Genomic DNA, 23,912 nt, shown 5'->3' with positions numbered 1-23,912 from the left:
TTTCTTGACTTTAAAAAAGAAAACTTAATAAACAGTTGTTAACAAAAAAAATAAAAAAAATAATAGTAAAAAAAACTAAGAGGCGCCAAAGACTGTTCAGAACGACAAAACATCTATAATAAACATCAACATAATCACACAAAAATAAAAAATAACTTATCTTTATTCCAGCTGCATTCTTTCTGCTGGTTGTGTAAAGCTGTGGTGAGATGGAGACAGTAATCATTTTGTAAAAACTGTGTTGTTTAAAGTTCATAGTAATTGACTTCATGAAGCCTCATGGTGTGAATGAAACATCAAACTGACTAGAACAAACTCTTTGAAATGTATACTGGATATCAAGGGTGAAACTGTTAATAATGTAGACAGACAGCAATCTCAATTAATGTCAGTCATGTGTGCAGTGAAATATAATTTATTAGCCATTTAAAAGCTCTATTGAGAAAATTAAAACATGGAAAGCAAACAATGCTTCACGACTTTCAGAAATACAATTATTCTTGATTCAAACAGAATCAGCAGAAAATGAAAATGGACAATACAATTTTGATAAAATGAGTAAAGATTTTATTCAATAATTACATGAAGCAAATACAAACATTAAGTAAAAGTGAAGGAGAATGAGACAGATCTCTCTCTTTACTGACTTATAAGAGCCAAAGCATCTCAAGAGAAGAAGAGAAGAAAAGAGTCCAGTTTCAAAGATAAATGCAAGTTTATCTTGTATTTGCATTGAAGAGTAGAAGTGGAAGAGAAACTAGATGTTCTGATGAAAAACAATGAAGAACGAGTTAAAGCTGGGGTAGGTAGGATTGGTCTAAAAAACCTATTAATATATCAATACATAATTAAAATGTAAGTATTCTGAAAAAGAAAGTATAAAAATCGAGTGTATGTAGACCTCTAACGACTGTTTTAAAGACAGCTCATTATTTCCATTCAGTCCACCCTCTCCCTTCTGGGCTCCTTCCAAAGCCACGCCCCCAAAACACATGAACGCGCAACTCCGACAGCTGAGCTGGAAGACGCATTATTTACCTGAGACGAGCGGAGAGGAACGAGCGCAGTGCTAGTAAACATGCAGGGTCACCGATGACGGCGGATAAACAGTTATGGCACATTCACTGGTAGGGACGAAATGCTTTACATTGACTGGCCTGCCCATACTTTGACTACAAACTTGGTCCTCAAATCATTACGTATTATGCAATACATGTAGCCTAATGTAACTTTACGTTGCACTCTTTCTATGAGTTATAAATAGCTAAGATAATATAACGGTAACTAACGTTGTAGTAGGCTATGTAAATAATTATTCTAGCGATATGTAATGCTAAATAAGGTTTGCTAGTACATTATTTCAGCAACATGACAAGCCAGTGACTTAGCAGGTTTCAATTGTTGCTTTGCACAGTGCGTGACATTTTATCTGTATGCTATGCGGCTAGAGTTTTAACACGGAGTAAATGGGCTCCGACGGGCTTGTTTAACGTCATCGGTCTTTTTCCGTTTACCTGTCTTTGTTGTATGAGCTGGTGCCACTCGAGAAATTGGCAGTTTTAGTTGTTTGTCCTCCATTAGCACAGCTGCGGCACACCGGCTATCTTGATTTTGAATGACGGCGCGCACTGTGCAAGAGAGGGGGGTGATCAGCGCGTACGCGAACTTGATTGACACTGCTAAGACACTCCTCCTGGCTCTGATTGGTTGTTTCTTACCGGGAGCGGTGTATTTCTCCAAATGGCAATAGGACCACTGGGAGGAGCCAGAGGAGCTTGATTTTATCACAGATTATCTGTCTCATATTCTACTGTCAGGACATAATGACAGTTTTAACAAATATGTAAAAAATAAATTTTTACAAAAGTTACCTACCCCAGCTTTAAACATTATCAGATTCATGTCTCTCTTAGGGGCTGTTTACACCTGGCCACTTCATGCGTTTTCTCAGATCGCATAGCTATCTGATTAATCAAAACGATGCCATTTACACCTGGGGCCTGTTTCAATAAGGAGGTTCAACCAACTCTGAGTTAAAACTTGAACTCTGAGTTGACTTACCCTGAGATGGAAAACTCTGAGTTTTCGGTTACAGAACAGCTGAAATGAGTTAGTTCAATCAACTCTGAGTTGACTGACTCTGAGTTAAGCGCGTGCACCACAACTATAAAAAGCCATTATCAATGGAGCACAGATATTACGAGTCACCATGGCAACAGCGCCAGACAAAAAGAGGTCTTCATATTTCTTCACATTTTAATTACTGTTATACAGTGATGGGTGTAATTAATTATCAAGTAATCTAAATACTGTAATTTAATTAAATGGATTACTCTTAATTCTTCTGTAATTTAAAGTTTAATCTGATGTAATTGTATTAGACTATAGAACAATTCTGTATAGGCTATTTAACATACATTTTTAAAAGTTATATTTTTAATGTAACCTTCTCCCTCTACACACTTTGGTCAATTCAAGAATAATTCATGCAATTGTTTATTTGAAAGCATTAAAAGTGCTGTTTGTCTCTCCTTGTATTGTTCAAGTGTTTAAGGTTGACATGGGATTTAGTAATTAGTAATAAGTAGACCAATAATTTCTAAAGATAGTCATTATTACATTAATCTAATTACACTGTTGAAGATGTCATTTGTAGTTAGTAATACAAGTAACTTGCCCAACTGTTATAATATCAGAGGTGAAACTGGAAGAACAGTATGTTATTCAACCTAATTTTAATTTTCATGTAGGTGCAATCCTGCAGGCATTAAAAGAACATGGCAGCAGCTGAAATTTTAATATAAAAACATAATTCAGTCAAGTAAGGCTTGAGCATAGTATGGGTGTAGGCTACCTGACTACAAACATGTGACATATTAAATAACTAAAGCATCCAGTGTCTAGCAGTGCAGCAGCATTTTTGGCTGAGGGAATTCCTGGACGGACTTCAGAGCCAGTCCCAAAGATCCAAGGGCCTTCATAAAATGTCAGAGGTTTACATATGTGTTATTTTTTATATAGGCTATTTTTGAGATTTCCATTTATTTTACTTTGGGTTAGGATTTTTGTTGGTCCCAATAGATTCTGATGGTAATATCTGTCTTTTGGAGCCTCCTGTCCCAACAGAACCCCAGGCAGTTGTAAGTCGCCAACTCAATACACCAGAAATTATGACAAATAGTGTTATAAAGTTATACTCAACCAAATGCTCATCACATGGGGATAACTAGTTTCTGCTGCCACAGAGAGGCCTACAGAGGTAATGTTAATATTATGTGTCTACACATCAAACAATCTACACATTCAGATTTTTTTCACATTTTTATGTGGAGTAGCCTATAGAATCTAAGTTTAAATCTAAGTATAAACGGGTATTCTTATCTCTCCCCGTGCCCGCAGAGTGTGGAAGATCAGCAGGAGGACGGTCCATCAACTTCTGGTGCACAGATGAACACAGTTCAGTGATTTCCAGTAAATGCCACAGTTTAATTCTGTAGAATTTGTTTAGAACTACATTATGTAACTCTAATCTACTGTGTTTTCAGTTGCCAGTAAAGGAGTTATATAGACTTCATCTTATTTAAAAAAAAAAAAAAAAAATATATATATATATATATATATATATATATTTTTTTTTTTTTTATTAATAAAAGATTAATTTTATTAATAAAAATGTACTGAAAGAATGAATGAGGTGTTTAAACACCACTTCCACTTTAAAAAGGGGAGGAGACCGAAAGAAACTCTGGGTTTACTGAAGAAAACCTGCTCCCGACCAGGTTAGGTTCACAGAGTAAGTTACCATGGTAACTGACTCGGAGTATAAGTTACCTCTCTTTCTGAAACAGGCTTGACTTACTCTGCTTTCTCAGGTTTAACATACCTCCCATTCTGAAACAGAAAACTCAGAGTTTCCCTCATTTCAGGGTTAACATACTCAGAGTTTTCACTTAACCTCCTTTCTGAAACAGGCCCCTGGTCACATAAATGTGTTTTTACGAAACGGATTTAAATCCGATCTTCAATTCCTGCACTATATGCAGATTTAATGGAGTGCATGTCACGAAAGCAACAGATATGATCTGCATTTTATTGATCATCAGCTAAAATTTCAAAATCAAAGACCGCAATAAGAGAGAGCAGTAACAGCCCTGGAAGATCATTTTGTTTCTTTAGTTAGTTTGCGCGTTAGCTTGATGAATAGATGCTCAGCTGCGGTGATGCGTGTTGCAGTAGCATCATCATATGTGGCCAGAACATGACATAAAGCCTATCACACGCTCTCACACGTTTATTTTTTTTTTAGCATTTTTGGGAGGAGTACAATTTACATATGTGGTTTCAACAACCAGATGCATTTACACTTGTCCAGTTTCGTCTGGAATGCGTTTCGGAGGGCATTTACACCTGGTCTTTTCACGGATAGCTATCCGATCTGAGAAAACGCATGAAGTGGCCAGGTGTAAACGGCCCCTTAAAAGTGTTATGGCCTTCTTCTCCAGTGTGAATTTTCTGGCACTCTTTCAGTTAATCTTCTGTAGTAAAGGACTTCAGCACTGAAACACACACCGCCGTGTCTTTTCTGCTGTAATATTACTAATGAATCTTCTTCTTTGTGTGAATCTTCAGGTGTTTCTTCAGGACTGACACCCAATGAAACTGTTTACCACACTGATCACAGTTAAATGGTCTTTCTCCCAGTGTGAACTCTCATGTGAAGCTTAAGAGATGATTTGTGTCTGAAACTAGTTCTGCAGTGAACACACGTGTGTTTTTTCTCCAGTGTGGATCCTCTCATGTGTTTTCAGATATGATGAGTCACTGAATCTCTTGTCACAGTGTGAACACTTGTAAGGGTTTTCTCCAGTGTGGATCACCTCATGTCTTTTCAGAGATAATGATCGACTGAATCTCTTTTCGCAGTGTGAACACTTGTAAGGTTTTTCTCCAGTGTGAATTCTCTGGTGCCGTTTTAAACTGTTCGCTGAAGTAAAAGTCTTCTCACACTCAAAGCACATGTACTCTCTCACACCAGTGTGGATTTTCTCATGTGCATGTAAAATTTGACGCCGTGAAAAACTCTTTCCACACACAGAACATGAATGCGGCTTCTCCTTCGTATGAACTGGCAGGTGTTTCTTCAGGGCTGATGAACTAGAAAAAGTTTTGCCGCATTGATCACATGTGAACGGCTTCTCTCCAGTGTGGATCCTCATGTGAATCTTAAGAGAATGTTTGGTTGTGAAACTGTTTCCACACTGAACACACATATGTGACTTTTCTCCAGTGTGGATCCTCTTGTGTTTGGTCAGATGTGATCTTTGTGCGAAACTCGTCCCGCACTGATCACATGTGAACGGCTTCTCTCCAGTGTGAACTCTCAAGTGAATCTCAAGACGCTGTTTGGTTGTGTAACTCTTTCCACACTGATGACATCTGAACAGCTCTCCGGTGTGGATTCTCATGTGATGCTCAAGACTTTGTTTGCGTGAGAAACTCTTTCCACACTGAGTGCAGGTGACATATTTATTGGCTCTTCTTTTGTTTAAAAGGGTCTTTTTAGTCTTTGAGCGACTCAAAGGTTTTTCTCCAGGTTTGACATGATGTTCCTCCTCCACTTCACTCAGTTCTTCACTCTCCTTCTTCACTTCACTCAGTTCTTCCATCAGGTCTGACATGAAAGAAAAAGGTTTAATTAAATTTTCAGCACATCAATAATTCAAAGAGAGAAATATGAAAGTGAGCCCTGATGTAATAGCAGAAAGTACTAGTAGACAATTGCTATACAATTTTATGATAATTCTGGTGTTTTCTTTAATTAATTGCATGAATGAGGTACATTGATATTTCAATTATTATTTTCAAGACATTTTAGGCACAAATCACATTTCTGAAGTGAGAAATATTAAATGTATTTGATTAATGACACAATTACTTAATGTAATATTAACATTTATACAATAGTGCGCAAATAAAATTATTGCTCAGTATTTGTTAGGATTTTTTAACAAGGTAAAACAATTGTCCCAACGTCTGAATCCAATGGTGTAAACACAATGTTATAAACTATATTAGAAGATGTCCGACATTTTGCTAAAATAAGTGAACCAGATATAAAATAAGTGTAATAAGGGAGATAATTTGACCTGATGTTGACAATCAATATGAACGTTTCTCCAACCTCCCTCTACTGACCATTTGTTGAAAATCTGTACCATTTCATAGTTTAACTAAATAAAAGTGATGAATGCTTGAAAGTTTCTAACATGAATGTTCTTCAGCATCATGAATGAATGAAGAATAAACACCAACCTCTTTGTTCTTCAGGATCTTCAGTGTGTTTCATTCTGCAGGGTTCTGGATCACTCATGTTCTCACTGTCCTCTTTAATAAACTCAGTCTTTGCAGATTTCAGCTCTTCCTGATGCTCTGATGCTCGTCTTCACTTGTAGCTGATGGGAATTTACAACATTTATTGGAGAATTGATGTGGGAGGAGCTTCACTGATGATGTAATTGTTGTGGGAGGAGCTTCACTGATGACATGATTGCTGTGGGAGGAGCTGATCTGCCAAAATCAAAAATATATCAGTTAGTGAGTGTTTTTAATCTAAATGAAAATCTGTAAAAAATCTGTACATCATGCCTTTCTGTCTATCATAAAGTAACTGATGCTCATTCAATTCATAACCCTAAAATGATTATCCTTCTTCATTCAAATATAGGAATATTGTTGTGGAGTCTGTCACTTCATAAAAAAACAATCTTGAAGTCTTGATGCCAGAAAATAAACTTTACTATCCAAGAAATAATTGTATCTAACAAAGTCGAGTGCTTTTGCAAAAGCAACTCCAGAGTCCAGTATCAAACATATATACACCTCAAAGGTGATCAATACATGTGTTTTTCTTATGCTTCTGCCCTGAGCCAGATATAATAGTATAATGTCTTTGGTAATATTCTCATAGATTTCACTTAATCCAGTTAATAATCAATAAAAATATTCTACAATATGCAGAAATAAAGAAAAACATTAATATCTTAATGTAAATTCTTCCAAATAAAAAATAATGATATGAAAAACAGTTAAACTCAGAAATAATCATACATACTGTATAGCAATCATCAATTACCCTCAGTCTGTTGACACCAATGAAATGAGCTTTAAGTGTCAATTTACAGGAGATCTGAAGACATCAGCATAATAAATGAGGTGAAAACAGGAACTATTGTCATGAAATAAAGAGTGTTTTCAGCAGATCTGTTAATATTGATGAGCCTCAGACTATCAACACTCATTCAACAAGCCATTCAGGATCATCAGCAGATCATCTCACTTTATTCTGAGTGTTTGCTGTTAGAAACACATTATTTGAGTTAGGATACATAATAAAAGCCGATAAAACTGCTCTATTGAAATACAATATCTTTGTTAATCCAAAATTGTTGTTTGGGAATATTCTAAAAAATTTTGTTTGAACCACCGCCTCTGTACAAAAATGTATGTAACTGGTAATTGTGTCATTCAAAGACTCATGATCTAGCCTGACTTCGTCATACTCATATTCTAGGCAGAATGTGTGTCTGATACTGCTCCATAGGGCTTTGATTATGAGGCGTGTCTTCACCGAACCAAAAAAAAAACAAAAAAACTCTGCACTCAGTTGGATAGACCTACAACCAATCAGAGCAACGCAGTAAGTGACAAATGCCTTGATTGCGGTTCTCTGTTCGTCTTATAAAATGAATGCGCTGTCGATTTCTTTTATAACAGACGCGATAGCGGAATCTAAACATCTCAATTCTCCAGCTGCAGTCATCTTTGTTGAAAACCAATTCAACCCAAGCGCTCTTTGATGCCGTGGTGATTACGTAACCGCAGATCATCTGTTCATCATCGATTAAAGCCCGCTCTGGCAATTTGATTGGCTCAGCCTTCTGGGAGCCGAGCATAATTACTCCTCAACGGATCGAGTCCAGACCGAACTTCCCGACCAAAAAATGTTGTGGGCGGGGTTCGGGCTGGCACCCAGGCTACTCATGATCGTCATCATTGCAACAATTAAAATCATTAAAAAACAGATTCCAATCTGTGCTCTCAAAGCAGTCTCTAAGGTTTTCAATTGAGTCTTTAGTCCATGACTGAACCTTAGTCCTTTTTAGTATCTGTCTATATTTTGGAAGAGGTGGATAACATTCTGAACGTCCTAATGGTGGGTGTCACCTGGGTACGTAAGCACCATCCACATTACCAAAACATTTGTCCAGAGTTTTGCTCAGTCTTGTCAGACAAGTTAAGTACTGTTCCGAATTCGGCAAAAACACAGATAATTCACAGTTGTTAAAATCTCCCAAAAGAAACACTGGGTCATCCGATGAGTTACGTAGTGCCATGTTGTAGCTGGCAGCAATGCCCTCGGCTGCAAGAGCTAAATTTTGCCCAGGTACATAGACTAAGATAACAGTTATTTGTCAGAACTCACAAAACAAGTAGTGTGGCCTGAATGAACTTATAATAGTTTGTAGTGTGTTGAACAATAAGTTCCACGTACCTTGATGTTTGCTGACCAGCTCTTGGTGACAAACATACAAAATCATCCTCCAATGGTTTTGGATGATTTCTGACTATCACGGTCCAGTCGAATTAGCGTATATCCCTCGAGGTTTACATTGTCAGTCTCCTCCGTTAACCGTGTTAACCGTTAACGCAGGTTTGTTCTTTTAAAGGGGACATATATCATGCTAAATCCACTTTTTTAGCCCTTAAATGCATTTTGTTGTATATTTGGAGTGTTTAGAAGTACAGAAAAGTTGAAATTAGTCTCTTCAGGTGCTTCGTTGATATCTTTATATTCTGTTTTGGTCATATTTTGCAACCTGTTCCGATTTTTCTATTCTCTATGACGTTTTTTGAACAATGACGTCACAGTATTTGCAGCGGAACTGCCAAATAAGGACATCGACTCCCGGCCCAACACTTCCGAGCAATCCGCCATAATTATTTCTCGCTGCTATTTAGTAGTCCAAGCTCAAGGATGCAGAAGTTACGAGAGGGTAAGTTAAAATGTTCGGTTGTTGGATGTAGTAACTCACACGCTTCATTACACCGTCTAATGTAGATGAACTGCAGCGCTTGTGAGCAGAGAGAGAGACACGGTCGCGCGCGCGCGCACACTCTCTCTCTTCGGAGCCAGGCGAAAGTGTAAACAAGACTTCACCTTCTCCATACTAGACGCTGTCTTGCTTTCTCTCCCTCGCACATATTAATCAAAATAAATCGACACGATGGTAAAAGGTCGGAAGACCAAAGTTTCATGTATAAATACAGTAGGCTAACACACCATTGCGATACATCCATATGAAGACGTTGTTCTGCAGGTTCGTCGTCTTCATTTTCATCTCGCTCCGGCTCAGACTCTGGCTCGAACATGTAAGGCTGCCTGGACAAGTCTTCCGTTGTTGACATTTTGTTAATAACGTGTGAATAAAAAGTTTCTGTGCCGCTAGATAATCGTATCTCTGCTATCAAACTACAAAAATGGCCGAACGGGGTGGAGTTGAACCAAGTGTCACCTCTGCAACCTGGAGAGAGGGCGGGGTATGAAGTGTCTCAATTGTATTTAAAGAGACCGCACCAAAACGAGTTGCTCTCAGACGCACATCAGAAAAGGGGTAGAAAGGGGCCTTGTTGAGCTATAATAATGAGGAATTCAGACCCAAGCATTGCAGTTCCGCTTTATATAGACTACAAATGTATGATTTAGCCTATATGTAAAAAGGAACAATTTAAAAGCATGATATGTCTCCTTTAACAGATCTGCTGAAAACACTCTTTATTTCATGACAATAGTTTCTGTTTTCACCTCATTTATTATGCTGATGTCTTCAGATCTCCTGTAAATTGACACTTAAAGCTCATTTCATTGGTGTCAACAGACTGATGTTCTGTGTGTTTGCATTTTCTTATATTCATAGAAACTTAGAAAACATGATGGTAATAAAATGCACGGGATTGCATGTGAAGTCCCATGATTCTCTGCTACATGAATATAACAGTGAACTGTTATTAACCCTTATGCATGTATGATGAATTATGTAACAATGTGTTCGTTATAACTGAGACATATCTTCATTTAGCCTAGAAAAATAACCTTGGGGGAGTCAGGACAGTAATGAAGGAAGGATGCCCTCTTCTCGCGGTCATTTGATACATGATTGTCTCTTATTCAGTGATAGAAAATTGTTTGCCACCACACTGTTTATGCTTTCAATTGTTTTTCTTACCATTATTTACATTTGGGAAAATTGACATTTATATTCTGTAGTCCATAAGCATAAAACAAACTCGGTAACTTATATATTTTTGATTTTGGCAGATCAACTCCTCACACTACAATTCATCATCAGTGAAGCTCCTCCCACAGTAATTCATTATCAGTGAAGCTCCTCCCACAGCAATTCTCCAATAAATGCTGTAAATACAGCTACAAGTGAAGTTAATCGCCATAAAACAAGAAAAAGAAAAAGAAGCTACAAGTGAAGACGAGCATCAGAGCATCAGGAAGAGCTGAAATCTGTAAAGACTGAGTTTATTAAAGAGGACAGTGAGAACATGAGTGATCCAGAACCCTGCAGAATGAAACGCACCGAAGATCCTGAAGAACAAAGAGGTTGGTGTTTATTCTTCATTCATTCATGATGCTGAAGAACATTCATGTTAGAAACATTCAAGCACTTCAGCACATTTAGATAGAAATGCTTATTTTCACTCAATCTCCTGTTAATCTTGAGTACCTATAGAGTAGTATTGCATCCTTCATATCTCCAAAAAGTCTTTAGTTTTATTATATGTATAAAAGAAAGATAGGCTGTACCGAGTCTTTCCGGAAAAAAACGAGCATCTGGAGGCGGGCCGTGCGGGGAAGCTAATGCTGCGTTCACACCGGACGCGAATAGCGCGTCAAATTCGCGCCTGCCGCGTCTAGTTTGACGCTTGACCACTTTGTGTTAATTCGCGTGTCTAACGCGCGTAAAAACAAAAGTTTGAAGCGAAATTTACGCGCGTCAGAGGTGAAAGTTTTGGCGGCCATCTTTTTTAGATGTTTATCGAGCATTAGCGTTAGCATTAATCGAGAGAGTCATCGCTCGTATATGCTCTGGAGAGCAGAAACAGCTGCGTAGGGGACATCGTCGCTGTACTCGGGTCCACCAGACCCTCCAGAGGGTTTCAGGAGTTTCACAATTTTCTCCAGGAGCTAGGTTTGGTGGACCTAACGGTGAGGACGCTGACGAGGACAGCGTAGGCCGTAAGGCCTCGGCCTCGAGTGGTCGCTGCCTGACGAGCCCGCGCTCTACAGCCCGGCGCGAGGTTCACCCTCGCCCGCACCCACCTAATCTGTCATTTATTTTTGTTTTGATAATAAATGGAGTCAGCCTCCAAAAGTGAAACCTGTCCTGTGATTTTTGTTTTTATACACTAAATTGTGTTTGTTGTCTTTACATTAGAATAATAATGTTTCATATAATCTAGAATAGATATGGAATAAATAGCATTCAATACAAAATGAGTATCTCTCATATATTGAAATCGAGTTTTTATGTGAAAGATTTGCTTTGTTGTGCATTTTAGTCATATTACAAAATAATTTATTGAGGCCAAACATAAAATAACATTATAAACTGTCACTTCACCACGTGACAGCAGCAAGCAGGCTCCTGATTGGTTAACGCGGCGCGAATTGACGCAGAAGTTCAGATTTTTCAACTCGGGCGGCAGACGCGAATTCGCGTCAAACATGAGAATGCACAAATAGCACTACATAAAACATTCGCGCGTAACGCGCTTAACGCGCCAGACGCTCAATTCGCGCCATTCGCGCGAACTTGACGCGCGAATGAGGCGTATTCGCGTCTACCGCGCCGCGCTCTACGCCTCATTCGCGCCGCAGGAATTTTTTACGCGCGTAACGCGTCTTTGCATTGACTTAACATTGAAATCACTCGCGCCTGACGCGCTATTCGCGTCCGGTGTGAACGCACCATAAAGCTGTGCTTACCGAGCTAACAACACACAGACATTTGAAGCAGTTTTACTCACCGCCTGCGACCGCGAACCTTTATCATTGTGACTGCTCGATCCTTAAAGGGGTGGTTGAGTGTGATTTCACTTTTCTAACTTTAGTTAGTGTGTAATGTTCCTGTTTGAGCATAAACAACATCTGCAAAGTTACAACGCTCAAAGTTCAAAGCAAAGGGAGATATTTGCTTTTAAAGAAAAGGACTACAACAAACGGCTGGTTGGGACTACACAACATTCCTCTCGGGTTAGTGACATCACTAACCCGAGAATTTACATAAACCCCGCCCCCGGGAACACGCAGTCCATGTTGAGAAGAGGAAAAGTTGTTGTATAAGAGTACATTTGTGAGTCAGCTCAAACTTTAGCATCCATCTTTTCACATGCAATAGAAAGTCACTCTGTGTGCATCTCACAACAGTTCATATATGAGCAATTTATAGATTTATCATGACAGAATATCCTAATTGAAGATAGTTAACTCCACTTCAGCAACATAAATTCATCAACTAACCATTCAGAGACGTCCTGTTGCATTCTACATGTTGTCACTTCTTCTTGAGTCTCTCCATCCTTATCTGACTCCGTTTAACATTAACCCTCTGAGGTCGAGAAACGCGCCGACGCGTTTTGCTGGATTTTTTTTCACATAACAGCAACATAAACTTAAATTACTCCGTCATTTATGGTTATACAGAAAAAAGAAATATAAAAAAATAATCTGTGATATTTGTCCACTCACAATCAAATCAAAACATTGTGCTTTTGTAAAATAAAGAAAATAAACAGGGTGTGCGTTCTGCCTCTCCGTCGCGGTGAACTTTTTTTTCTTGAGCACGTCTATAAACTGAAACAAAACACAGCGAATACTTCTCACACATTTATGAGCCATATACCTTTATACACATTTAAGTGTGTACTTTTAAATGATCGGATTCAAACTGAAAACAAATATTCTCTGTTTAAGTAATTTGTATAAAACCAACAGGATGTCCAGTATCTCAAACGCTTGCTAATTACTTTTTAATTCGACACGCCCACTCGCGCAAAAGAGATTCACATGCAAATCGTCCACATGGAACGCGAACGCCCTCGTTACCTCAAACACAAAACACCAAAACACTTCACAAGTCTCTGCTTTTCGTCAAGTTTGGAAGACACGTCTGAGCTTACATTGGATTTACCTCAGAAGAAGAAGAACGCGATTTGAAGACAAGAAAGATGTAAGGTAAGAAATTCTTACTTATTAGTTTATGGTATTGTTGCATAAACTTCACATTGCAGTTGAACTGTTGCTAGATATATGGTGAATATTATACTATTTAGACCCGTGTTTCCTGTTAAATACTGTTTGTGGATATCTGCTCAAACATAGATATGTATAACCATAATGTTTAATATTTTGGAGCGCGATGGCGTTTGAATGTATCATATTTTGGAGCGCGCTGTGCGTTTGAATGTATCATATTTTGGAGCGCGCTGTGGGTTTGAATGTATCATATTTTGGAGCGCGCTGTGGGTTTGAATGTATCATATTTTGGAGCGCGATTGCGTTTGAAAGGAAAAATGCACCAAACATTAGGCTTTATGTTTGTACTATTATCTCATTTCATATCATCATAACGAATGGAAACATTTGAAGTAACATATGATAATCAATATATTTTTCTCTAGCGTAGTTGTTCTTGAAATCTTTTGGAAGATTTAATTTATTGTTATTATTATTTTATGCAGCACTGCGTAGCCTATGCCTACAAGGCACAACAAACCTGGTGTTCATTATATATTGTTGGAAACGTGTGTGTGTATTATGTGAATTTTAAAAAGAAATTTTAACCAGAAAAATCTAAAATCTATTCCCAAAATCGTGCAGCCCTGTAGTTTCTCTTGATATCAGTATGTTCACAGTTTTTTCTCTTTTTTTTTTCTTTCAGGGACCAGATGCAACTGAGTCCTGCTGACTTCAACATTCACATGAGTCTCTGTACATGAACATGGTAAAGTGAAAATCAAACACCTTGGAAATGAAAGGTATGTACAATGTTTTTAGGAATGGCACAAAGGTCTCTGTCTTTGGATCATTGTTTTCAATGTGCTCTTTTGTCATTTGTATTTTTGGATTGTGTTGTGTTGTAAATAAATCCAAACAATCTAAAAGCCATTCTTTTTTAAATCTCCTCATTCTTTGTGCAAGGTTGCTCTGAATGACAGGGCCTGATCGCTCCTAATAGGGCAGTTAGGGGAGTGTCTTTGTCTTTCTCAGGTGTTAAAAGCTTACATATTCATGAGATGATCACGCCTCTTCGCATATGGCTTTGTCACACAAAACACGTCTTAGAAATTTTAAATCAATATATTGTCTTATCTGAATGAGCAGTCAGGGTGATTTTCACATAGTTTTGGAGCAAATATTCTAGGCTATGTCATACAATTTTCAAAAGTCTTGTGAAGAAATAATCAGTATGGATTTCATGGCCTTATTTCAGTGAGAATTTTTTTTTGTATTTTCACAAACCACGCATAAATGTCATTATCTCAAAACTACAAACTTTTACATACATGCTGCTGATATATTATTGTAGCAGAGTTTGTTCTGAATACAGTGTAATCAGACTTTAGCCATGAAAATGTCACTAGTAACAGAAAAAAACACAAATGTCAGAGCATGTCAGAACACCTCCAGGGCCCAGAAAACAGCTCAGACCTCAGAGGGTTAAAGGCAGAACAGTTTCTGTCATTTTAGTGTGTCTGCGTGAGGTAACAGCAGCTGCTAACAGACACGAGCTCTTGAAACCCCGCCCTCTGCAGCAGCTCATTTGCATTTAAAGGGCCAGACACAAAACGGTGCGTTTTTGCAAACCCTCAAAAAGTGACAACTTTAACTTGCTATATAAAAATATCTGTGGGGTATTTTGTGCTAAAACTTCACACACACACTCTGGGGACATCATAGATATATTTTACATCTTGTGAAAGGGGCATTATACCACCCCTTTAAGCATTAGACGATCTGCAAATCTGTCGATCTGGGCTTTGTTTATAAAACAATCATCGTCGAAATGCAGGGAACAAACAGTCTTGCACAAAAACAAACAGTCTCTGAAAAAACAAACTCCATCCACTGGTCCCTTAGCGCTGGGTTCTTTAGGAATCTGTGCAGGGTTGTCTTGCCCTGGCAACCAAAAACCCACTTCTTTGGTGACATTGACTTCCAAAAGCTGAGCAGAGCGCTTTGATGAGGTACTGCTTTCGCTCTCTTCTCTCTCTCTCTGTATGTCTGGTCTACGAGTGCGCGCGCGCCTGCGGAGAAGTGCCCTTAGGACCCATATAAGGAAATTCCGCCCCATCTTATGTCACACAGACCCATCCTCGAAAAAAACTTTCCGAAACTTGTGACAAACCGGAAGGGCATTTTTTGGCACAGAAATACTCCTTCAAACATACAATTTAATTTTTGAAACTTTGTCCATGTTTAGCATGGGAATCCAACTCTTTAACAGTGTAAAAAACTCTGTATGCATGAAATAGCATTTCACCCCCCCTTTCAACAAATCTAATAGAATCCAAAAATAACTGTTACAAGGTAGGATTGAGGAGTATTAAATTAAAGATTAAATTAGCTTTTAAATCATTTTTTCACAAAGAATGTTTTATAAAAAGATAAACCTAGCATATTTAAGCCTTTAAATCACTTTTATAAAAAGAATGTGTCAAAAAAAGATAAACATTTACAATGATACTGACATTTACAAATACAAATGCATATTAGCTTAGGCAATCTTTTATTATTAATAGTAAAATTCGGTCCGATTTTCCCGTGCCGTCTGACGTTAATGCAACCATGCACCGCGCTCTCCACAACGACAAAGAAGTTTTAGTAGCTAATAGATTTCCACCACCGAAAAACGCTTGCTGTAGCTCTGCCACAAGATTTATTTATTTGCGCAGCTGAGCCAGTTCGATGGGAGGAGGGATTTAAATGCCACCTTCATATTTGTGCCATTGTCAGTAGTGACACACACCACTGCTGACTGTTGAATTCCCCACTCATTAATTAGGTTTTTGAACATCTCTTTAATGTTTACACTGGTGTGGTCATCAGGTAAAAATGCAGTCTCTAGACATGCAGATTTCGTTTCCCATGCTGGTGTGATAAAATGAGCTGTTAAGCCCATATAGGGGTGTCCAGTATTACTGGTCCAGAGATCAGTTGTAAATGCAAAGTGTTTTGCTTCAGCCAAAGAGTTGGCAATGTCATCTTTTAATTTCTTTTTCAGAAAAGTGTTGTCTTCTTGGGATTTTGTATTTTGGAGCAACTGGTTTCATCAGTGCATTAAATCCTGGCCTCTCTACCATTCTAAAGGGCATCATGTCCTTTGCAATGAAGTAGGCTAGTGACTCCATTGCTGTGATGGCCGTGTCCTCACATGCACTAGCCATGTCTGCTTTTTTTTTTCTGTCCACAGACTCAAAAATCGTCAGCTGACCTGAGACTCTGTGTCTGGCTTTCTCTGTCTTCAGCTTTCTCTGTCTTCTTTGAAGCTCCCTTTGAAAAAAACAAACAAAACAGAAAATACTGTCAAGTTCAACAGTATGATGAATGAATATTAACATCAACACTGATACTTTAACCTGTTAACTTGCGTAACGTTACCCATATTTTAAGCTCTTAAACCTATCATTGCACCAGCAAAAAATAAATAAATAAAAATCACGTGCAAATACAACATACAAAAGACGAGTAAAGAAAACGAGGTAGGCTTCTTAATAATCACCATTTACTATTTAAATATATGAACATAGAAACCCGCTGTTAACAGGTTAATGTCACATTTCCCATTCTATGACTAGTCAAATAATCACAACTTACTCTCTGTAAATTGGCGAAATCCGCAGGGTGATGGACACGGAGATGGGTAAAAAGGTTGGTGGTGTTTCCCCCCTTCGCACTGACTGTAGCCCGACAGATTCTGCAGATTGGGCTGTCTAAAGTGGCGTTTCTTTGAAACCAAAAAACTCCCAAACTGGCGAGCTTACTTTCTTCGGGTGTGGACAGAGTGTTTCACTCTCTCGCTCAGACAACATGGTTCTTCTCAGAATTGCGGCGCGGGCGCTCGCTACGTCGTCTTCTTGTTTGATGGGTGTCAGTGGGTGCAATACTGCCACCTGGGAGGTCAACGAGGTACTGGCGCTGGATTATTAAGTGTCATATTATCATAAGAGTCCTATTCATTTTAAAGGTCCCGTTCTTCGTGATCCCATGTTTCAAACTTTAGTTAGTGTGTAATGTTGCTGTTAGAGCATAAATAATATCTGTAATATTATAGAGCTCAAAGTTCAATGCCAAGCGAGAGATTTTATTTAACAGAAGTCGACTACAGTGAACGGCTCGTTTGGACTACATCCCTCTACTTCCTTCGTTAATGATGTCACCAGAACCGTTTTTTGACTAACCTCCACCCACAGGAATGCTCCCTCAACTCTACTGGCTACTTGCGCACTTCTTATTTACTGTTTACTCAGCTCTTACGGTGATTTTCTGAAGTAAAACTGACGCTTCATCTTTTGTGTGATGTACAATAAACTTTATTAAACTCATCAGTATATGTTTGATCATCATTCAGACAGCAGACTTGTAACGTTAGGCTATTAATAAATAATGGATACATAGCCTACAAGCAGATGACAAATACGTTATAATAACCGTAATTAAACTACTAAACTATACCTGTTTCATCTCTATATAGCACTCTGAGGCCCCGTTTACACGATGGGAAAACGCAGATTTTTCCCTGCGTTTTGGCCTGTCATTTACACGAAAACGCCGTTTTTATCCCAGAAAACGATTATTTCTAAAAACTCCGGCCAAAGTGGAGATTTCTGAAAACGCCGGTTATGTGTTGCCGTGTCAACTGGGAGAAACGGGGTTTTAGGTTCTCAAACGTCAAATTATGCGCCAGAAAATGCTTACGTCATGTGAGCGCCCTATGTTTAGAGTTTGTTCCATACTGTCTATGAGTTTGTTTGGCTACTATTTGATCATGGATGCTGTTAAAGTGGTACTCATTTTTACTTTTGTGAAAACGCTTTTGGCCTGTTTGCATTTGCTTCGCTGTCTGTCCACACGAACGAACCTCGCGCCATGTCTATTGTTTTGAAAGGAACAGGAAGTCGCTCGTGCTATTCGTCGTTGTCGATTTTGAGGATTCTGATTGGCTTGCATGGCTTTATCCTTCTCCTTACACTGCCGCCCCTTTGTATTTATGCGGGTTGATGTAAACGACAACTTTTTTTGAAAACGATGTTGTGTGCACGATGTTATTTTTGAAAACGGAGGGGGAGAAATATTCGTTTCTCTAAATACCCTGCTATGTGTAAATGTGGCCTGACTCTGTAGGCATTGTTATCCGACTCGAAATGAACGCCGTTACTGAGAGTTTCTGATATTATCATCATTCCGTGAGATGAAATTGTCCTGAGAGACTGAGCGCAAGCTCATGAAGCTCCGCCCCCTGGGTCGTCCAGCAGCAGCTCATTTGCATTTAAAGGGCACACACTAAAACAGCTAGTTTTTCTGAGCCCCAAAAAATTTCAATTTAAACATGCTGTAAAAAATGATCTGTTGGGTATTTTGAGCTGAAACTTCACATACACACTCTGGGGACATCAGAGACTTATTTTACATCTTGTGAAAAGGGGCATATTACGGGACCTTTAAACATTGTGGTTATCGCCAATACCGGTATATTGTCACACTCTAAATTAACACGATGTCGATATTTCATGCTTTGAATATCACGATTATTGTCAATACCGGTATATTGCGACACCCCTACGGGGAATGTAACTTTGCTTTTCATTTATTATTTAAAGCTCACTTGAAGTTCTTCGACACCACATGAAAACATTATTTGCCTAACTGAAAAAGTTCAAACATTATTAAAACCAAGTGAACAGTCCATAATAAAATAAGAATATACACAAAAATACACAAATTACAAGCAAAGATAATAAACAAAGCTACAAAGTCTAACGGTAGTATTCAGGTACAGAAATTAAGTATAGTTTTATCTTTGTTAAAGCTGTATTTTGTTGTTTTATTAATATTAATAACACAGACAACAGTAGGAATAGGTGTCTGCTGTCACTTTAAGACAGAATGCACGGACCAAAAAAAAAACCGACAAACATCCGTTTTCTTTCTCACCTGTCCACTTATGACATAAGAGAGAGAATATTTGCTGAGACGGGCATTTAGATGAGTTTTTTAACATAATTTTGTGTGCATATGTCCGTTCAAGGGCAAGGAAATGCAAAAGAGGAATCAATTCGGTGTACAAGTGCTGTCTGAAACGCACCTCTCTATCTCTCTCCGTCTCTCTCTCTCTCTGCGTGCGCTTCGGGTGAAGATAACACACGAGTCCCAATTTTCGCCACTTCGTCTGCATTTAAAATTGTTTGCAAGTGTAAATTGGCAAGAAAAAACACATCCGAATTATAAACTTTCACTCAATGATGATTAAATTTAGCAGTTGATCCGCGAATGACATGCGTGCCGAACCGTGGGCCAGCTGGTCCGTACGGATCATGGATCAACTGCGATCCGTTGCACCCCTAATGTATAGGCATTTCATCACCCCAAATTACATAGTACAAATCTGACCCTGTCAAAAAAGACGTAGTGCTTTCTGCAATTTGGTCGGGTCATGTTCACACCTTAAACAACCGTACCTGAGTTTGTTTGGATCCGGACCGAGACTACCTCTTCAGCCGTGTCTCGGTACGGTTGTTCGGTCCGCACCCGAGTGCGATTGCTGTATTCACACCTCCCCAAAAGATCCGCACCAATGGGCAAAACGAACTTGAGTTCAATTCAATTGAACCAAACAAGACAGGTGTGAATACACCCTTATAAAAAGGCATAAATTATTGTAATATTTATAGCAGTTGTCTACTTTGTTACATCATGGTTGACATGTATGTCCTTTCACTTCATGGGCCCTATCTTGCACCCAGCGCAAGTGACTTTGAACACCGACGCATGTATCATTCCTATTTTGCACCCGCGCAAAGCGCGCTTTTCCCTCCACAGAAGCACGTCGGTAAGTTAGGAAATACACTTGCGCTCCCGGGGGCGGTTCAGCGCAAAGAGGAGGCGTGTTCCGGCGCAAACGTTCCTTCATGCTATTTTGCAGGTTTAGAAAACAATTGCGCCACTAACCAGGAAAAAATTGTTTAAAGTCAGTGGCGCGTTGCGCATGTTATTCAAATGCTATTTTAAGGGCGCATGCTTGGCCATAATCAATGTAGCGTGTGACCAACGCGCATACACTTTGATTCTCTCATCTACACAGAAGCAACAGTTTTCATTTTTGCAAATCATACATTATTACGATAGATAGATAGATAGATAGATCTGGACAAGCGGGCAGCATACTAGAGGCACGCAGCTCGCAAGTGGTTTTCTCTAGAATACACTGTTCTCCCGTTATTGCAGCGTTGTATTTTAGTCCAGGTAAGGCCATCTTCGATTCTCTTTTTATTTTTCTCATCTTAACTTAACATAATTCTGTATTTCAGTTAGACGCATTGGCACTTTAGAGAAATAGCCGCGAGTGAAACAAATTTAAATTTTTATAGCAATCTAATTTGCACGTAACTTAAGCCCTTGCTCCTAAGCACTTTCGATTTGACACATTCACGCGTTATTGACTTAATTGGCAGAACGAAACAGCATCTGTAAGAATTGTAAGAATTGATAGATATAAATAGAAGAGCTTCAGATCACTTCATTAGGACAAGCGGGCAGCATACTAGAGGCACGCAGCTCGCAAGTGGTTTTCTCTAGAATACACTGTTCTCCCGTTATTGCAGCGTTGTATTTTAGTCCAGGTAAGGCCATCTTCGATTCTCTTTTTATTTTTCTCATCTTAACTTAACATAATTCTGTATTTCAGTTAGACGCATTGGCACTTTAGAGAAATAGCCGCGAGTGAAACAAATTTAAATTTTTATAGCAATCTAATTTGCACGTAACTTAAGCCCTTGCTCCTAAGCACTTTCGATTTGACACATTCACGCGTTATTGACTTAATTGGCAGAACGAAACAGCTGTACTCACTCAAGCGGTGAGAGCATTATCTGTATATCTGTGTAATTTGCGCGCTGTCGCGGAAGCGTCAGCGGAAGCGTTCAGCCTCCTCGTGTGAAGACCGACTCGGGTAAAGACCAGCGACTCTACCTGCGCGACTCCACCGAGCAAGGACACCCGAAAGGCACTTGCGTATCTCCTCTTCCCCTTTTTCTTCCCTCTACTTATCTTATTGTTCACCTTCATCAACATGTGCTTTCAATACATTCCTGTTATCTCTCGGCAACGTCCTTTCATCACGCGCAATAGGCAGCGCAATACTGCCAATCTGCGTCCCATCCTTACATCCTCACTTACTCCTCTCTCTCTTTCCGTGGGTCTATGGAATTGTCAGTCAGCAGTCAATAAAGCTGACTTCATTCCAGCCTTTGCATCTCACTCTACTCTTAGCATCTTGGGCCTGACTGAGACCTGGATTCGTCCAGAAGACTCAGCAACCCCTGCTGCTCTCTCTAGCAATTTTTCCTTCTCCCACTCCCCTCGCCAGTCTGGGAGAGGTGGGGGTACAGGGCTTCTCGTTTCTAACAATTGCAAATACTCCGCGCTCTCTTCTCTATGCAACAACAACTCATTTGAATATCATGCTATTACACTTACAACTCCCATTAAGATCCATTTTGTAGTCATTTATCGCCCCCCAGGTCAGCTGGGTAACTTTGTAGATGAGCTGGATGTGCTGCTGTCCACTTTCCCTGAGGACGGCACCCCACTTCTAGTCTTCGGTGACTTCAACATTCATCTCGAAAAGCCACATGCAACAGACTTCACCTCTCTCCTAGCCTCTTTCGATCTCAAACGACTCATCACCGCAGGTACTCACAAATCAGGCAACCAACTGGACCTGGTTTACACACGCAGCTGCACCACAGACAACATCTTGGTGAGACCTCTCCACGTTTCAGATCATTTCCTCATTACTTTCAGTCTACAACTCTCTACCCCTGCACCACCACCCCCACCACCAGTCATTTTCAGACGAAACCTGCGCTCACTTTCCCCCTCCCATCTTTCCTCTGCCGTGTCATCCTCTCTTCCCCCACCCTCACAATTCTCATCTCTGGATGTGAATACCGCAACGGACACCTTATGCTCCACTCTAATCTCTTCTCTAGACATTATCTGCCCTCTCTCCTCCAGGCCAGCACGCGCTACTCCCTCTAACCCCTGGTTATCTGAGGTTCTTCGGGAACACCGGACCGAACTCAGGGCAGCGGAGAGGAAATGGCACAAATCAAAAGACGCATCTGACCTGAGTATGTTTCAATCTCTCCTCTCTTCCTTTTCTGTTGATGTTCATGCTGCAAAATCTTCATACTTCCACAACAAGATCAACAGCTCCTCCAACACACGATTACTCTTCAAGACATTCAACTCTCTCCTCTGTCCACCTCCACCACCACCCGCCTCCTCCTTAACTGCTGACGATTTTGCGAACTTCTTCACCACCAAAACGACAGCTATCAGCAGTCAGTTCTCAGCTCCACACACACAGGAACCCAGACCGACCCCTTCCATAGCCAATATCCCTCTGTCCTCCTTTTCTTCACTAACCGAGGAAGAAGTATCTACACTTCTCCTCTCCAGTCACCCTACCACCTGCCCTCTTGACCCCATCCCCTCACACCTTCTACAAGCCATCTCTCCCACACTTCTACCATCACTCACACACATCATCAACTCATCCCTCCATACTGGCACCTTCCCTACAGCATTCAAGCAGGCTCGGGTTACTCCACTGCTCAAAAAACCAACGCTAAACACATCATTTGTAGAGAATTACAGACCTATCTCTCTCCTACCATTCATTGCGAAGACACTTGAAAGAGCTGTCTTCAACCAACTAACATCCTTCTTGTCTCTAAACAACCAGCTGGATGTCAACCAATCTGGCTTCAAGAAAGGGCATTCAACTGAGACTGCATTACTGTCAGTCACAGAAGCCCTACGGATCGCAAAAGCTGCTTCCAAATCTTCAGTCCTCATTCTCCTGGATCTGTCTGCTGCCTTCGACACTGTGAATCATCAGATCCTTCTGTCCACCCTCTCATCACTGGGCATCACAGGAACTTCACTCCACTGGTTTGAGTCCTATCTCACAGGTAGGTCCTTCAAGGTCGCATGGAGAGGCGAGGTATCCAGAGCACATCAGCTGACCACAGGTGTTCCCCAGGGTTCAGTTCTTGGTCCCCTCCTCTTCTCCATCTACACCACATCACTGGGACACATCATACAGGCACACGGTTTTTCCTACCACTGCTATGCTGATGACACGCAGCTCTTCCTCTCATTTCAACCAGATGATCCCACAGTAGCTGCACGGGTCTCAAGCTGTCTGGCGGACATCTCCACATGGATGAAGGAACATCACCTGCAGCTCAACCTGGCAAAGACTGAGCTTCTCGTCCTCCCTGCCAATCCGTCTCTACAGCACGACTTCACCATCCAGCTAGAGTCATCATTAATCACCCCATCAAGATCGGTCAGAAATCTTGGAGTAACGTTTGATGACCAGCTGACCTTCACTGATCACATTTCAAAGACAGCTCGATCATGCAGGTTTGCACTGCACAACATCAGGAAGATCAGGCCTTTCCTAACTGAGCATGCAACGCAACTTATCGTCCAGGCCCTGGTCATCTCTAGGCTCGACTACTGCAATGCTCTTCTGGCTGGACTTCCAGCATGT

At 40.0% G+C, this 23,912-nt stretch overlaps 3 protein-coding genes across 9 annotated transcripts in view; all 3 read left to right on the top strand.

Moving 5' to 3' along the window:
- Positions 1–23,912, top strand: part of LOC309501372 (uncharacterized protein) — a 137,629-nt gene that overhangs the window by 33,966 nt on the left and 79,751 nt on the right. The gene's annotated exons all lie outside the window — the stretch shown is intronic.
- LOC309501807 (uncharacterized protein) overlaps positions 1–23,912 on the top strand; it is a 116,617-nt gene that overhangs the window by 19,067 nt on the left and 73,638 nt on the right. The window lies entirely within an intron of this gene.
- LOC309498809 (uncharacterized protein) overlaps positions 1–23,912 on the top strand; it is a 266,922-nt gene that overhangs the window by 182,577 nt on the left and 60,433 nt on the right. The window contains exons 1-2 of one of the 6 annotated variants that reach the window (XM_082169718.1): positions 9,862–10,228; positions 10,376–10,422. The exons of 3 other annotated variants lie outside the window; for them this stretch is intronic. The gene's annotated coding sequence lies outside the window, so the exon portion shown is untranslated. Of the gene's footprint in view, positions 1–9,861; positions 10,257–10,375; positions 10,423–23,912 lie in introns of those variants that run through there. 2 more of the 6 variants (XM_082169721.1, XM_082169723.1) reach the window with 2 other exon arrangements.

Source organism: Leuciscus leuciscus, assembly GCF_965113295.1.
Source record: "Leuciscus leuciscus genome assembly, chromosome: 1".
NCBI classification, from domain to species: domain Eukaryota; kingdom Metazoa; phylum Chordata; class Actinopteri; order Cypriniformes; family Leuciscidae; genus Leuciscus; species Leuciscus leuciscus.
This window is presented reverse-complemented; position numbering and strand designations above follow the sequence as displayed.